This window comes from Falco peregrinus, chromosome Z (assembly GCF_023634155.1).
Source record: "Falco peregrinus isolate bFalPer1 chromosome Z, bFalPer1.pri, whole genome shotgun sequence".
Classification (NCBI taxonomy): Eukaryota; Metazoa; Chordata; class Aves; order Falconiformes; family Falconidae; genus Falco; species Falco peregrinus.
This window is the reverse complement of record NC_073739.1, coordinates 37,505,224-37,522,852: the sequence shown is the minus strand read 5'-3', so window position 1 is coordinate 37,522,852 and position 17,629 is coordinate 37,505,224. Positions and strand designations below refer to the sequence as shown.

Genomic DNA, 17,629 nt, shown 5'->3' with positions numbered 1-17,629 from the left:
AAGTTAAAACCTCAAACTAGCAGGCCAGTAGCCCTCTATGGCTAACATACATGTAGAGCATTGGGCTATTTACTTTTCAAACTGCAACCAGAATACTTTGTAGTTGCTAGGTGCTTACAAATTAGATGAAGCTTTTTAAGATAATCTGATGTGGTCTCTACCTCCACCACAAAGCTTGCTGGAAGAGGTGCAGTAGTGCTTATAAGAGGATAAAAATTCTAAGGAAATTCAGATTCCCAGTTTCAGGCTGAAACCTTCAGTGAAGACAAATTTAGTATTTCCCAGATTCTACATGATAAACACGCCATCAAGTAGGAGTACACTTGGGAAACTTATGCTTGAGCTTAAAGCACAGAATATTTATACTCAGTGGAACTCTTCGAGAGATCCTTTGGAGACGGGGGAGGCAAAGATTACAAGACAATGTGTTATGATGCCAAAAAAAAAAAAACAAAAAAAAAGTGCAAAAATTACAAGATTACAAATAGGAGTTAAAATTCCTATTTATCAGGTTATTATGGGTGGATTGTTAGAAATATCATGTTAGCCTTCAATTCCAAAGAGCAACAGGAAAGAACAAACAGGTTTGCTTCTGCTTGTGTTGCCTTTCTTTAAGAAAAAGAAAGCTAACTCCATCCTTGAACAAGTCGACCTCTGTGCCATCAGAGGTTGTAGGCATTGTCATGGGTCCCCAGCCTGGCTGCACAGAAACAAAATTGTTAATGCAACTACATAGATGATCAGTGGGACCCAACCACAGCTGCAGTGCCAGCATCTCCTGCTAACCTGGATGCTGAGCTATGCCAAATCCAGAACAAGAGCTGCCTGGGGGATAGATATATTTTAACACCCTTTTCTGCCTCATGGGGTTCTCCCAGATATATTACCTGGGTTGTGACAGTGTCAACACTGCAGTGAAAACTGTTCCAAGGATCAAGAAATCATCCCTGAAATTCCAAGTTCATCTTCCCCTACCACGTAAATATAGTCTCACAATAAAAAAATACTGCTCAGCTTCTTCCTCTTTTCTTCTTGGTCTTATAGGACTGAGTCAAAGTTATCTGAAGATTCCTACTGGCAACTAATGGCACTCAGTATCTGCATGTCTAAACTACAGGCATGCATGCTTTTAAAAGAAAAAAAAAAAAAACTATCCTAGGTGTCCAGCAACACTTTGAAAGATCCAAAATGCCTCTGAAAGCAAGCCCAGCACCCTCTTACATACATAAACTGTGTAAAACAGGACCTTTCAGTGGTAACTAAAGCACAGGTAAACATACAATATGTCCTTGAATGGAAAAAGTCCCTTTTCTAATAAGTTTCTTGAGGAGTAATCTGGCCTTGAAGCAAAACAAAGCAATAAATACAGCTTATCAATAAATGCTTATTTATGTTTTACTGTATGAATTAAGTGTCTAAGTGTTATTGCAGTGTTTATTTGGTTTATGAACAAGGACACCTCTAACAGCCACCGCAAATCCATCACAACCCCCGTGCTGCAAGGGGGTACCCCTAGTTTCACTGTACGCACCTGTCACACCTTGGAGCCTCCCTGCACACCCCTGGAGCTATGGAGCTGTCAGAAACACGTCCTTTCTGCAAAGAGATAAGAAACAAGGTTTGACATCATTACCACACAAACCTGAAGGGCAAGTTTTGATATGAGAATTATAATAAATCCTCCCCCTAAAAGTTTGGCTTTTATTTTGCAGATTACCAGGGCAGACTGTGACAGAAACCAGAACCAATATATTTGCATCCAATGAGCCAAGATCCTGACGCTACACTTAACACAAAGAACTATTAAGCAGTCCTGACAAAAGGCATACACACCAGCCCTTTCCAAACTCAATTTGCTTCCCCAATCCCAAGATGGGCAGTAACTACTCATTACAAAATTATTCAGCATTTGTATTGTAGCAGCAAGTTACTGATCCTGGCAAGCGTCAGGACCTCTATTAGCCGGTACAGGACCTACAAAGAAAGTTCAGAAAGGCTAGATACCAGCCAGCCCCACAAACAGGTACATTTACTAAATCCATATAAAGCAGTTCCAACTCTCTCCTTTGTTACTGAAAGACTGTATTATGCACAAGCCTTGAACAAGTGTATCTGGATATTTATGACAAAACCTCACACGTTCATATTTATTTTGGTGTAATAGAAGAACAGTGGGCTACTCCGAAGCAATCACAATAGGGCGCATGATGCATTTATCCCAATACTGTTGTAGGTAACACACTTCTACTACATATGCAGACTTGTAATACTATTACATCAGCTTGTATTTAGCATATGTACTTCCTACTGTTCACCCAACTACTTTTAGAAGGGTGTGGGCTAACTGAAGGGATAGTGTTTTAAAATGCATGGGTTTGATCTGGATTTCACTGAAGTTAACAGTAAGAGGGTTCACACTGATCCGAACAGGAAAAAGGTACACTTAAAGAATCCCCACGGCACATCTGAGGGCTTCGCTCTTGATCCAGAAGATTATAACTAAAGGCTCACAAGACAGAAGGCCTCAAAAGAAACAGGCCAGACAAAATTACAAGCAACAGCTCAATTTTGCAGGTCTCTAAGCAAATGAAAAGCCTACATAGGGTCTTTTCAAAGGCATAGTGTCTGCCCTGCCCTTCAACAGTGCATATTTTATGGCTGCCAGAAGAGCACCAGGTATCAAACAAGCATATCAACCCCACTTTTGTTTACATAAAGATCTTTCCAAAATGGTTTGGATCTTTTGTTTTATAGAGAGGGGAATGTAGCCTGATTCTCCCCACAATGTTTTTTCAACAAGATGCCCCATGGAAATCCTTTGCCTATGTATGCTATTACCCACTGGATGTGTTTCACAAGCACTAGCAGCATATAACTCACCTATTTTTACTGTAAAAAACACCATCTACCTTTCGTTCTGCTGGAGAAAATCTGCTGTGAATCATCTGACCAGTTATGAAGTGCTCCATAAACCAGCTTACACAAGATCTTCTCTATGGATGTAGCTACTCAACGTTTCAGTGGAGAGTTAAAATTTACAAAAATTGCTGCTTGGTACCAAGAGGCCATTGATCGTCACAGTCACTATTCTTAACCAGAATTTTCAGATCCCAGCATGCTTCCTTACAGCTTATTACTTGCAAAGCAAAAAAAAAAAAAGGTATCATCATCCATTTTAGCTGTAGGTACCTTAAGGGGAAAAGAAAATTCTTTTGCCTCTGCTGAGAAAGGACTTCTAGCAGCCTGTGGCTTGTATGAGCACTTTCATTATAACAAAGCACTCTAAATATACAGCTACAGTAGGTGTCAAACTGCTCATTAAAACCCTTGCAGCATATCAGCTGACCTGCAGACCTCACTAGCTCCAGGTTTCTGAGCTAGGGTCTGAAGTCACTGGGGATCCAAGAGCCAGATGGGCAGGTGGCTGGAGCCCAGGCCAGCTCTCAGATCTCCACAGAGGTGGGGAGAGGCAGAAGAGCTGCAAGGACTTTGAAGCTGCAGCACCTCAGCTCAAGAATTCCCCTCCCAAAGGCAGTGCATCCCTCCTCAGTTTGCACCTTGGGAAGGGGCCCCCAACCACTGGTGTTTCTGGCAGAGAAGCCCACAGACACAGGGCTGAGTGTCATTTGCAAGTAGGGGCTGATTCTTCTCCTTTGATCATGCAGCTGCTGGCTGCCTGTCAGGACACCACCTGTAGTCATGCTATGCACATGAATAACTGCTCACACCTTGCCAAAAACTATGACACAATGCAACCCTTTAATCCAACCAGGACTTGAGTTTGAAATCCATGTAAGCACTGCAGGTTTGCAGGCACCTTTTGGGTATTCTTGTTTGACCCAAGCCTCACAGGTGATCCCTTAAAGCAGGCACTGCAGGAGGTCCCTAACAAACCTTATATACTGCCAGATTTTAATAGTGAAAACACTATCTCAGCATAAACTTAAGGCAAAAAAAATCCCTGTTTCTTCTGGTAACAATTGCTTAAGCTTGGGGGAAGGTACAGGAACAAGAAGAAATTATACCACGAAAAGCTCATTATTTTGACAACTGTGACTAAGTCCTCAAAGATTAAAGAAAACACCTACTGGATTATACATGAAAGCCTGGAATATATTTAGAGTAACATGATAGTCACCGTAAGGAAATTTTTCATAACAGAGCAACAATACCTCATATATGTGTGTTTGCATATATTTTATTTATTTGGGGACTTTCTTCTAACCTGTCAAATTCCAAAGCACATTAATCTATTACAAGGTACTGCTGGCTGTCACAGCCTACTTATATTTAAAAAAAAAAAAAAAAAAAACACACAACAAAAAAACCATAACTTTTACTACTTCCTTTTGCATATCAATTACCATCCGGATCAGATGCATGTCTTTACTCCTCTATTCAAGCATACACCTGCTGTAACAAGGTCCTAGGGATTCTAAATGAGAAGGAGAAAGGAAATACAGAAGAAAACTACCTTATAAGCAAATTTTAATTACTTAAGTAACTCATTGGGAGACCATGGAGGCAAGTTTTAAGTTTGGGAATGTTTTTACTGTTACGAACACTATTCACTGACTTATTGAAATGCAATTTCCAGAGCAACACCTTCATGACTGCAACCGGAGGTGTATTTGCTCCCCACCTCTCAAGTAAGCCACAGCCCATGCGTATTAGCTTTCTTAGAAAAGTTATTTTAATGCTAATACGAAAGCCAGAGGTAAAACAGACATGCAGCCATGAATAACTAAGGCTGTGCATGCTACCTACCCGCAGACAGCACACTAAAAACGTTCCTGTCAATGTTATGTGTGGTTTTAGAGTTTTAAGATAAAGTAATTAAACAAAAAGACAGGCTAAATTACAAAATTAAAGAATGGTGTATATTATCAGCACTTTATTTTAACAACAGGGTATTTGACTTATGTTTTTCCTTTTCCCACTTGTGGAGCTTCACTTTTCATAAAAACACTTTTATTTTACAGAACCACTTACTGGCCTATCAGCATTGCCCAACTTTTCTAAACATTATGTTAAAGGAAGGGTATGTTTTGCCTTAGGCCTAAGTATATGTGTATGAGCTTTAACCTGCAGCAGAGCCCCATGCTAAATCAAATTTTGGAAAAACAAAGCTGAAAAGCCCTCTTATGTCTCGACCAGACATTCTAATTTAGCCCAAATTCAATTGGGATCTTCAGCTTTCAATTCCCCTGTCACCCTGACTCCTCAGATCTCCACAAGCACTCTCAAAAAAGCCAAGAACACCACAGAGACTACTGTGGAGACAGAGACCCTAGGATTGTTATGTATCCCTCCTGTGTCCCAATGACAAAATATGAATAACAATGTCGGGCCAGCTACTGCCGAGAGTGGAGTTCATCCATTTTTAAAGATGTTAAGAGAAACTGTAATTAAGCAACAATTTCTGTAACACCAGATGGGAGCATTCATAGTGTCTATGCACCCCTACCCTTTTTCAGAAAACTATTTGAATGTATTTTGCAATTCTAACTTCCCAACAGCTACAATATGATACAAATTTCAAAACAGATCATTAATTTCCATCAAAACCATAGCAGTGGTTCTGAATCAAATTCTAATAAAAAGGGCACCAGCACTACAACTGTGTGAGACCAAGAGCCACAGAGCACTAAAGATATGAAACGAAAGGAGGATGCACAACTGCACAAAGGGAAGAGCAAATGGCAGCACTTTGGCTTCTAATTGAACTTCAGAAGCTGCATTAGAATATTTTGGTCAATAAACAACACAGGTTTTGAAGAGCTGAGGTCATGGGGAGCATCCCCACATTCAACACATTTTTACTTGAACAAGATCAGTGGGAAGGAAACAATTAACTCTCCTCTCACCATACATGTATTATCCCTTATTATCCTACAAAGTATCCTTCTGTCAGAAAAGGAGCAATCCAGAAAACGATTTGCTGGTGCTAAAATCTGAACAAGAAGAAACAGCAGATGAACCTCCAAATCTTACTCGAAGTAGTCAATGAAAAATAACAGAAAACGAAGTTTTAATTCAACCTTTTTTGTTAGTCCTCTTCAACAGAATGAATGAAGCATACTACAAGAAAATCAAGAGTTAAAAAAAGAAGAATAAAAAACCCACAACAACCAGGAAGTCTGTACTACAGGCTTTGATGCAGACTTTTACCAAAAAGACTGTCACCTGCCAATTACATGGAAACATCTTCCAGTATTAAAAATGAGAAGTGAGTGAATGTCAAGTATTTCCATATTCACTATGAGAATATAGCAAAACAGAAAAGCTAAAGCTAACATCAGCATGCTGTATTAACTTCTTAAGAGTTTAGATCACATCTTTTGCCACTTTTCAACTATATGTTGCTCCAGCATTTCCTTTTTTGACTTTCACTGATTCTTTACATTAATAGCACTTACCACTGTTTACAGGTGACAGTCTGAATATATTCAAGAGTTACCTGAACACTGAGGTTATGAAACACCCAGGTATTACTTCAGTGTTCCATATTTAGCATTTTTCAACGCTGTCTTGACATTTTTCGTTCCTGCCTTGAGAAAAACATAGCCTCTTCCGACAAACACAATGAGAAGACATGGAAGTGAGACTTTAATGCAAAAAGAACAGTGTATTTTATCATCATAATTGCATAGAAAAGCTCTGTTATTTAGTAAAAAATTCAGGTTTTTCAAATTATGCCAGTTACTGACAGATGCCAGATCCTGAAATTTCTTGACTCTCACAGGAGGCAAATACAAAAGCCACCTTTTCCACTCAGCAGAGGTTTTCAGTACCAAAACATCTTCAGCCAGTCTGCCCACTGAAAACACCCAACTGAAGTTGTACATACCCCTAACACCCTGTGAGCAACATGCACTGCTCAGGGGCCCTATAGCGAGAAGGCAAAATGCAAAGACAGCTGTTAAACAAACCTCAGAAGTGCATCAGAATCACTGCCTACCTTTATTTCTCTCTCCACCCCCCACAAAAAACAATTAGCATCAGGTGGAGGAGGAGAAAAAGGATTAATAATTTTCACCTCGGCACACAAGAATAAAAAACAGCACTTCAACCTGCAGAGCAAAACATTTTGCAACTTACAACAGAGAGAAGCCTTGGTAGAGGTTACTGTCCATCCTAAGTTTAGACTTCTGTGCTGAGAAAACAGGTGACTTCAGTTCAAAGAGCCAGAGAGTCAGCTCCCTGGTTGTGTAAGTCACAGCACAGCCTCCCTGAGGGAACGGCATGAGGTTGCTGAAGTAGGGGATTTGAACCTAGCTATTCAAAACAGCGGAGAAATAAAAAAACCCCAAAACTTCACTGTCTGGCTATATGAAATTCAGAAGTTGAACCTTGCAGCAGTGTTTTACTACTAAAAAACCATTAAAATTCACAGGTGGAATTTACTCATTTTTTTGTAAAAACAAAATAGAACTGTTCATGTCCAAAAAAACCCCCAGAAAGCTATAAAAAGGGATTTCCTCAAGCTTTACAAGTTATGTAAGGACATCTCTGACTTATGAACACAGATGAAATTTGTTCTGCTTCTGAAAAACTTTATCTTACTGATCATGCATTACTTGCTTATCACACACACCTTTAAAACTATCTTCCTGTCTCATGTCCAATTGCACAAAGTCATAACATAACGAGAATGTCATTAGACTGGTTAGGGTGATACTTCATATCATGTTAAAAACATGCCCACTCAACAGCAAAACAACCAGAACGGACTACAGGAAATTCATACATTCCTGAATCCTCCTGTATCACACTCTCAGTTTCATTTGTGACAAAGAACTACAACCAGCTAACTGGCAAATGGATCTGCAATAATAATTTTCAGTTTTCAGTTTTGGATGCAGCAAGGAGATGCCAGCTTCACTGCTCCCAGCAGTTCACCTGTCACTCCATGGAGTTGCTTCTGCTGCCCACAACACAAAACCAGCTTTGCATTTGACACAAATCAAGCTGGCTAAATGGTAAAAGCTGTGCAACTTTTCCTACAACAGGCACATACATATGTTGAAGGTGATGCGGTAAAGCCCGCTTTCAAAATGCCAGGTCTTTTTTTGTACTTAAGAAAAATACATATTTTATTTGTATGGCAAAATACCTGGAAGAGTCACCATCAAGTGCTGTCACTTCTTTCGTAAGTACTGAGCTGAAGCCAGTGCCTCCACGCAGGAGGTGGTGTCTTTATAAGCTGCTGCTTCTGCAGCAAGTTCCAGCACTCAAGTTTCCATATGAGAGACAGGGGTGTTTGAGTTACACAGAATATTGACTCCTTCTCCATCAGTTACAGGACTGAAGTTGCACAGGGAACCTTCTCAAACTACAACCAGTCAAGTTTCCAAAATTACTTTCATTAAGAACCTGATACTGGTTAAAGATTAACAACAACATAACCCGCTAAAACTGGTAATTTCCTTCAGAGCTGCTCATCCCCATATTAATGTAAAAATTGTAGAAACATCTTATTTTTACCTTCCATTCCCTTTCTTTTATATCTGACCCTTGGTCAGTAAGTGTCAAGTTTTATTTTCAGATACAGCATAAATAGCACCAAGCAGCAATGCAGCTCTCCCTGCACTGACACAAGGAGAGTGGGACATGCTCAGCTCTCTCACCTGGCCTGTCACCAGGTCACTGCTGTTCTCTTTCACCTGCAGTATTCTACTTGTAGTATGTGGTAACCCACTCTTCCATCCTTATTTAGTTACAGCATATTTAGGCTTTATTAGTCCTAGACAGCAGCTGTGCACTGGTAAGAAATTACACGACCATCTTAGCTTTAAGACACACACCAGACATACAGTAATGTGCCAGGGTGAATGGCGTAAAACCCATCCCCTCGATTCCCAAAACAGGGATCGAGAAAACAAGTTAGATAACTGTTTTTCCCCCTTACAGTTACAAGGTGTGCAGTCTGCTTACTTAAGTTGCCCGGACTACCTACTACCTCTGGCCACTTCAGTGTGCCCTGGTCTGCATCCATCCCCACCTCCCAGCCCAAACTTGTACTGCTATGCAACCAGCTGGGGAAGTCACCTCACCAGCTTCCACGGGTTAAAATCTACTTTGGGGAAGGGAAGAGTCAGGGTAAATTTAAACCCATCCACAGTTCCTTTTTCAGTTGCAGTGCTAGTTTGTGCTGGATGAAACGTATGTGCAACACCACTGGAGGTATTAAACCTGAGCCTTCCGGGGGCGGGGGGGATGGGGGCGCAGGAACAGACTGGGTATCACAGTAACTGCTACACTTTGAGTCCTCCCAGCCTCACCTCAGGGCCAAATAAAAGCAAGAAAGAGTTCAGGGATCCTGGCCTGAAAAAAGAAAACCCTGAAAGACTGAGGGTTGTCTGGGATCAGGTCTGTGATGGACACAATGCAGCTCTCCCCTCTGATGCTGTGCAGCACCTGCCCAGGACTGCTTGCTGGAAGGGATCTTCAGAAGACAAAAGTCAGAACCACCTAGGGCAGGGCTACTTCCCTGATGGTAAGTGTCACTCTTTTCCTGCTGCATCATCATTAGAAAACAATTTACTTTATTCTGCCAGTGCTGAGTAGCAGACTACAGTTCCTTCTTGCTAGCTGAAGTCTGGCCACAGCCCTTACATTTACTTGCATATTCAAGATACTCAGCTGCCTCTGAAAGACTGGCAAAGAGCATGTACTGTGTGGGACAACTGCATGTCCCAGACAACCCCATGCAAATCAGGATATACCACATTTATGGTCAAAATCCATAATTCACACCACACTGCAAAAGCCATTTTAAATAACAGAGACTGACAGGAGATTAATTTTCAATAGGAGAGTGCAACTCATGTTTTCTTGGCAAGGACCATAGAAATGCAGTAAAATAACCTTAAAATTCAAGTAATCATCATTTCACCATAACAAAAGCACCTAATGCAAACAGCTCCAGTGGCAAACACTGTAAATGGTTTGGAGTTTTGTTGTGTTTAAGGTTATGCTAGCTCAGAAATTAGTTCCCCGTTTCCTGCACCACCACCCCTTCTCCGCTTCCCCCCCCCCCCCCCCCCCCCCCCCCCCCAATGTTTAAACCTCTTCAGCCACTCTGGCATTTTTTAAATGCTGAAAAGTAACACAGCCATACTTTTGAAAAAAGCTGACAGTGCATTTCACAGACAACACAGGCATGGATTTTACCAGTCATCATTAGATCTGTCACTCACTAACCCCACTAACCTTTGCTATTTTTTAAACTAACTACATACAGCCAGGAAGTCTGCACACTTCTGCAAGATACACAATGAACTTACACATACCAGCAATTACAAAGCAGTTTGTGCAGAACAGGACTTGTTGAAACATAGGTGTTTTGTGGCAGAATTTGATTAGTAACAACTTAGTGATGACTAATTCTGGAGTCTGAAAAAAAACCAACTCTGACTGTGGTAGAAGTTACACAAAAGCAGTGATTTATCACATTGCTACATCCACTCTCTGTGGTTGTAGAGCATCAATCATACCTGCTCCTGCCTCAATACAACCCTTGCATTGATACAAACAATGCAAAGGTCATTTTGACCTTTAGCTAGTAACTGGGTATCGGTTTGGGCCCATAGTACTGCGTTCTGTCTGTTCAAAAACACAGGTGCAGATCTTTCAGTGTAAGTGCTTCAGATTTCACATCAAATTATGCGTGAGCATGTCAGGAACAGGATTAACTGAAGCTTTGCTTGCAGAACATTCTCATGAGCATTACTGGGATTTTAACTCCTACCAAGCCTTAAATGAGCTTTTTCTTATGCCAAATAAAATGTAGCAGACAGTCTTTACTTATTACACTTTATGATTAAGTTTTAAGAATCTTGTTTGAACTATCATGAAGGACATTATGAAAAGGAACGGCAGATGTGAGAGCTGCACACTACAGAGGTTCTGCTAAGTTTCTTGACAAAACAGGTAATTAATGCAAGTTTCCAGCCCTTGAACACTAAATCTGAGTTTCAGTATTATAGAAAAGCAGAAATGTAAAATTGTATGAAAGTACTAGAGACAAGATTTGCCTCCTTCAAGGTTTACAGCTCAACAGTGAAACACAAAGCCCTCCTCAGCAAAGCTGACAAAATGCAGCAACAGCCATCCCCATCTTATCTCAAACCACAGATCCCCACCCCAGACCACTTTCAGCTTTCATGTTTCAAATGTCACAGTGGAAAAATTAGGTTAAGCTCAGCCATATCCAAAAATTAATCCCAGCTGAGATACACACACCAGAGAATTTGATGACAGTTAATGTTACTTGTGAACCAGGCTCTGTATAGGTGCTCAAGCTGTTAGCCACTTCCCTGTATTCCTTTATAACCTTCTGAGGTCAGCACTTGCAGGTGTCACATCAACAGAAGACATACAAAGAAAAATGACAGCTTCCTTGAGACAGCTATATCCTCTTCCCTGCTGTATGACTTGGAATAGACAGATGTAAGACTCAAGAAGACACCGTGACTGTCTACACTCTGAGTGTCATTCTGCTTTGCAAAATACCCTGCTCTCCTAAAATATGCTTAATATCGCAAGAAACAAACCAAAGTCCACACACAGCTAGTAAAACAAATGGCCCATTTCTATTGGGGGAAAAAAAAAAATCATCATTCCATATTAATTCAAACTGATTAAAACTTTTAGGTTCAAAGTTCTCTGTAGACATATTAACTCCCTAAATTTAAATTTTAATTCTTATGCAGCTCATTTGCTAAATATTTGCTGTTTTGCTTTGGGGTTTTTCTTTTAATAAGGGTAGATTTAATACAGTAAGCAAAACAATGATTCTTAGTAAGCATTAGTTGCCTTCTCACCCACCTTTGATGCTTTCCCCAATTTTCTCTAATTGGAATACTAGCTTTAAACTACCGCAGGAGTATATAACAGCAAAGCAAAACAATGTCCCAGTATTAAAATGTGAGCTTAGCTAGGTAATGGTACTTTTTATGAACACAGGAACTTTTCACATACAGTCTTCTTTCCAGCAAAATTTTATTTAGGCTTAAGTCTAGAAAATTTTATTAGAAATTGAAAAACACTGATCTTCAAAGTTTGCTACAGGGTGTGCAGACTTGCATTAAGAATTTAACTCTACTTACAATCAGCTTGTTTTTTCTTAAGTAGCTTTTTCAGATCTCTCAGAAGTCTTCCATGGTACCCAAGAGTACATAGATTACAAGCTGAATATCAGCACTGCAGATTTACAACCATTTATTAGCTGTTTTGCTACTGCACTTCTACAATTTAAGACCAAATGACAGTTCTCATTATTTTTGTTGCTAAGAAACCTGCCTCCTGTCAGACTGTTTGCTGACAGCCCTCACTTACTACAGCAGATTTTAAATAGCAAAAGGCTGCAGATATATTTCTGCTTGACAAAAATACTTGCTGTCTTTAATAAGACATTTGCTGTTCAATGACAACACAAGAAACTGCACTACAGTTTGCATGCAGTGGTCTGGGAAGTCCACCAGCAAGATCAGCACATCTCAAGGCACAGCACAAGCCGTTTCTTATTAACCCCAAAACTTCCATGACTCCCCCTTGAGAAAGTCCAAAACTAACATTCATCCCACAGAAACAAATACAGCTATCCAAGTGCCTATGTCCAAACGGCTTCTCTGTCTTTCTAACATCACTGGTATTGCATGTTTTACCATTAGCTCTTTTGAGCCATGGCATTTTAAAAATATCTGTATAGGTTACAATTTTTTAAATTCCAACATGCTTTGAAAGACTCGTGGCACATCCAATATTTAAGCAATAGTCAACAGTTATACAATTTCACTACAGTTGACCACTCCCTCAAGACTTCTAGCAAAACATGATCATGCTGTGGGTTGTCTCTGATTATATGAACTGACATCACTCTTCAGCAGGAAAAAAAAAACCCAACTTTGTTTACTTATCTTTTTGTTACCAAGAAACAAGGAATTCTAACTAACTAACTAGCGGAAGTACCGCTCAAAATTAACTTTCTGCAAGACAATGACAAGCTACCAGAAAGCTAAAAAATGGAGTGTATTTGTATCACAGCTGTAACATATGTGAGATGCTGCATCTTGTTGATATTCACCTGGGTTCACCACACCACTCCTGATGTACTGGGACTCAAAGATCTCCAATCTCCTGCTGCTTCTCAGGGTATAAAACCAGGTTGCTTCATTCTCCCTGTTACAAGGTATTTTTTGCAGTAATTTCCTACTGTAGTCCCTCCTGTCTGACATGAGTGAGGTTTCACAGGATGCCTCCTGAGAAAGCATGTCCTAAACACAATCTGGTCAAGATGAGTTGCTGACTAACAATCTCTCAGACTATTCCAAAGGTGATGGGTCTTTCCATCCCAGGCCCAAAATTTCTCAATGGTATTTATCTTCTGTTCAGTGCTTTTGTATATTTCCGGTTCTTACACACACATGTCAAGTCTAACCTTCCCTGACACGTGCCAGTGCAGTTGTCAGTTCCATGCCTGAGAGAGTGCAAAAGCCTGGGATCAACTGCTTCACCTCCAAAAGACATAGTAACTGCAAAACCAGGAGAAAGAGACCATGCCTGGAAAAATGGAGACACCCACCAGCTCCTGCGGTGCACAAAGGCTCCTCATGAAAGACAAGCTCAGGATGTGAAGCATTACAACTGACTCAAGGAAAGGCTCTTCTTGGTAGAACACAGGAACAACAGTTCCAACATGACAAATTTTACTTACCAGGAAGACTTGGAAAGTCTTCAGCATCTCCAACAGAAAGAAGGGAAGAGGACTGCCCACTGAGAGCCACAGCACTACAATAGGGATTTTTGTGTCACTTGTAAAAATTACAATCTGCACCTTTCAGTGAAAGTCTGCACCAGTTTGCACCACTTTCAGATTAAAAATCTTAACACTTACGTCACTCACCAAATAGTTGTCTCCTATATCTGAGTCACTTAAGTTTTCAGGGGGAGAAACAAGATTAAACAAACAACATTTTTCTGGCTCTTTAACAGGCTAAGAAGTCACTAGCACAGCGTGTGAGGATCTCCCACCACTCACCATCCTCCTCTATGAGGATCTCCCAGGCGCTCACCAACCTCCTCCACACGCTCCCAGAGCCGTCTCCTTCCAATAGCTCCTCCTTTGTCACCACGGGGCTCTTCCAACTGCACCAAACACCACACACCTCCTCCCATGGGGCTGTGTCACCATACTTGCAGCGTTTACAAGCAAGGTTAGAATAAAGCATCAGCAGAGCCGTTAGAGTCTTAAGGCTTACGCATATGAACACAGGCAGTTTTGAAAAAGTGCCTGTTCTCACAGTTATCACCCCATCTGGTCTTTAGCAGCTTGCATGCAGACTGACACTGCACTGCATAAAAAACATCACAGCAGCAGCAACAATCAAATTCTGCCACCACCTTGGAGGAGTGGGTAACATCTACCTTCTCATCAGTGTAACACAACACACATTATGAGGAGCGGCTAAACAGAGGGTATCTGCTTCCCAAGGAGCTGTGGCTAAAATGTCATCCTCAGGCTTACCCTGTGCCCTAAATAAACCTATCTCCTCATGCTTCTGGTAAGTGAGAGATGCAGGTGGAAGGGCCCCATGCCAGCCCCTCTGCTGCCTCCCACACTGCCAAAAGCCAAGTAGGCAGTTCTCTCCCACTGCTACACAGGGTCCTGTTTCATCATTTTGACTCCAGGATGGGTGATAAATTTTAAGACCAACAAGTAACAAGATGCACTGTTTCCTCTTAGACAGCAAAGTGCACAGACTACTCTGCGACACCTGCTGTCATCAGCGGGCAAAGGCACACAATTTCAAGAAATAAACACAGGATCATTTAGATTGCCACCCTGCCTGAGTGACACAAAGGCACTAGAAAAAAATCTAGAGCTGAATGATGCTTCTCAGGTGAAAGGCTCATAAAATAAGAATCCTGTAGTCCTCCACTCCTTGCCCTGAGTAGTTGTGAAATTGAGACAAATAAGATTACAAGGTCTTAAAGTGATCTACTAAAGCAGATGAAGCACACTTCAATGTGTTACTGCAGCAAGCTGGAAGACATGACAAAAACACAAATCTTGTTTCTTGAACAAAGAGGTCTTCGGAGCTGTAAAGTACTACAGAAGAGCATAGATTTATTTCTACTGTTGGTTTGCCAAATTTAGGTAGAAAATAGCAAATAAAAATGCTCAAAGAACCCCATTTGTCAAACTCCATTTCAGTGATGTCAATTGTTCATAGTCCAGAAGATTAAACTCTATTGGATTACTAAGGGTGACACGTCACTTTTAGAAAAGCCTGGCTATGACAATTATATCCACGAGACTGCAGAAGGCTGATCACCAGCAGAGGGAGGGTAAGGCAAGTCTACAGGCTGGAAAGTATTACTCAACTTCTGCAGACAAGACTACAGTCAGGCCAGGGTTTAACAGCATTCTGGACAGGGAGCACAGGCCTGGATTCAGATTCTCAACCTACACAGTGGAAACTGCCCATCAACCAGGACTTGAGGAAGCTAGTGTAAAACTGAGACAGTTTTTTTATCTGGACAGTAAACAACTCCTTGCTGATTAGCAGGATTTGCATTCAGTGCAAAAGACGACACTGAAATACAGGAACAGAATAAGCATGGCTTGCTTGAGCAAGTAATGCACCACACAGTGATGGCCACAGGGTATGGTGGGGATAAAAAGTAAAAATAAAAAATTAGAAAAAATAATTCAGCAAGCTATTTCAAGTTGAAAGTTGTTTCAAGAGAACAAGAAAAAGAACACATTTTTAACCAGGACACCACCCTACAGTCCCATCAGCATTAATATCTCATTCAAGGAAAGCAGCAGCAGCGCAGCAGGTCGGTGAAAGAAGGAACAGGACAAAGAACAGGCAAAATACAGTTACTGAATTAAGCACAACCAGAAGCTGCGACTTAAGGCTGCATCCTTGGAGGACTAGCCTTCCTCACCTGCCCTGCTGCTTGGCTGCTTCCTGCAGCAGCTCAGAACAGTTGACAGCTCCAGCATTGACAACTGGCTCTGAGCTGCAGGAGTGAATATGAGAATGCCAGACCATCTTCCTTTGGTGTATGTTAGTCTGCCTTGTTTCCTGAGCTTTCCTAACTCCAACTAGGGATTATTTATACTCCAGTCTTGGTAGGTATTTTAACATACAGGCCACTATTATGCATTCAGTTTCAAGGAATCTGATAATTTACCCCACCAGCACAGCAAAACATCAGCATCACCAAGAAAAAGTATTATTTTGCTATGTATTGTTTGGTCCAAACCTAGGGGCTGACCAGACACAACAGGTGCCGCATCTACAGCAAGCTTGCAAACAGTCTTTTTCTTCTGCTTATGAAGGTCCTACAGCTGGCAAAAGCTCAAGCTGAACAAGCTCAACAGTAGAGTATTTCCACAGGTCTAAAAATCAAAAAAACCTAGACTACAAAGTGGCAATCATTTCCACCTTCACTGGAAAAAGCCAGAGTCAGAATAAGCTGAGTGAATTTAGATGAATGGCTTAATGTGGTTATGATTAACTATGTAGTAGAGTGTCCCAGGTTTTCCAGTTAACATTTCACTATGAGAATGGGTAGAAACATTTGCTCACATAAACTGGCTAGATGTGATTAAGCCAAGATGTCCAAATGGCTTAGCAGTCTTCGTTGCAAGATATTTGCAAAACATCAAAAAGAGACTGACAGACACATATACATGACCAAGTTCCTGTTCAAAGGACATGCAAGGCCTAGAGTTTAACCAGACTATTTTTGGTAGCATGTATTGCTAAAACTTAGTGATGTACCACAACATTAGTTATACTATGTTAGGTTCTTGTTCAAAAGAAAGGTGAAAATGGCATCAAATCTCAGCTGTAAAAGACCTGCCCATGACAGTCCCCCTTGACTATGCAGGGTCCCCTCAACCCTAACGCTGCACCTGTTGGCAACAATTATAGATGGAGCAAAGAAATGGGATATGAAAAATGGTGCCAACCCTAAGTATCTGGAAAAATACCTGATACGTTGTGGGCTGGAGGGAAGTGCTCCACTTTCAGCCTTGATACAGACCCCGAAGTTTGATAAAGGTGTACCAGGGTAAGTCTGAAAAGTTTGTCTTTCAGATAGGGACAGTTACAAGCTAACTAGGGCCAGAATTGTATTCACAGCGGGTCTGCTCACATAATTCTATCAAAATAATAGTACCATCCAGCTCGTCTTATTATCACATAGTTCTGGAGAACACCCACAAAACAAAGTATTTTAAAAGCAAGTATAACAGGGAGAAAACTTAACAGAAGAATTCAGGGTGAGAATAAGGCCAGGAAAACCTTGGAACAAGGCCAATAACAAGCCAGTAATTCATCCTTCCAAACACATTTTCTTCTCTCATTGTGGAATGTATTGATTCTAATTAAGCACTAATTTTCCTGCAGCAACAGTTGTTAATATGTCCAATTCAGACAGTTTCTGCAACATGTGTACATTACAAATTTACTCTTAAAAAGCAACTTTGAGAAAAAACATGGACTTGCTCTATTATATAAACATACATGTACAAACTTCTGCACAACTATTACACCGAAGTATTTTGTTCAATACGGTGAAACAAGCTGATGCACAACCACATAAG

The 17,629-nt window shown here is 40.8% G+C and overlaps 1 protein-coding gene across 6 annotated transcripts in view; it reads right to left on the bottom strand.

The window, feature by feature from the left end:
• The window catches only part of SEMA4D (semaphorin 4D), a 96,566-nt gene that overhangs the window by 40,651 nt on the left and 38,286 nt on the right, over nt 1-17,629 (bottom strand). For all 6 annotated transcript variants that reach the window (XM_055790232.1, XM_055790233.1, XM_055790230.1 and 3 more), the window contains exon 2: nt 1,532-1,596. The gene's annotated coding sequence lies outside the window, so the exon portion shown is untranslated. The remainder of the gene's footprint in view (nt 1-1,531; nt 1,597-17,629) is intronic.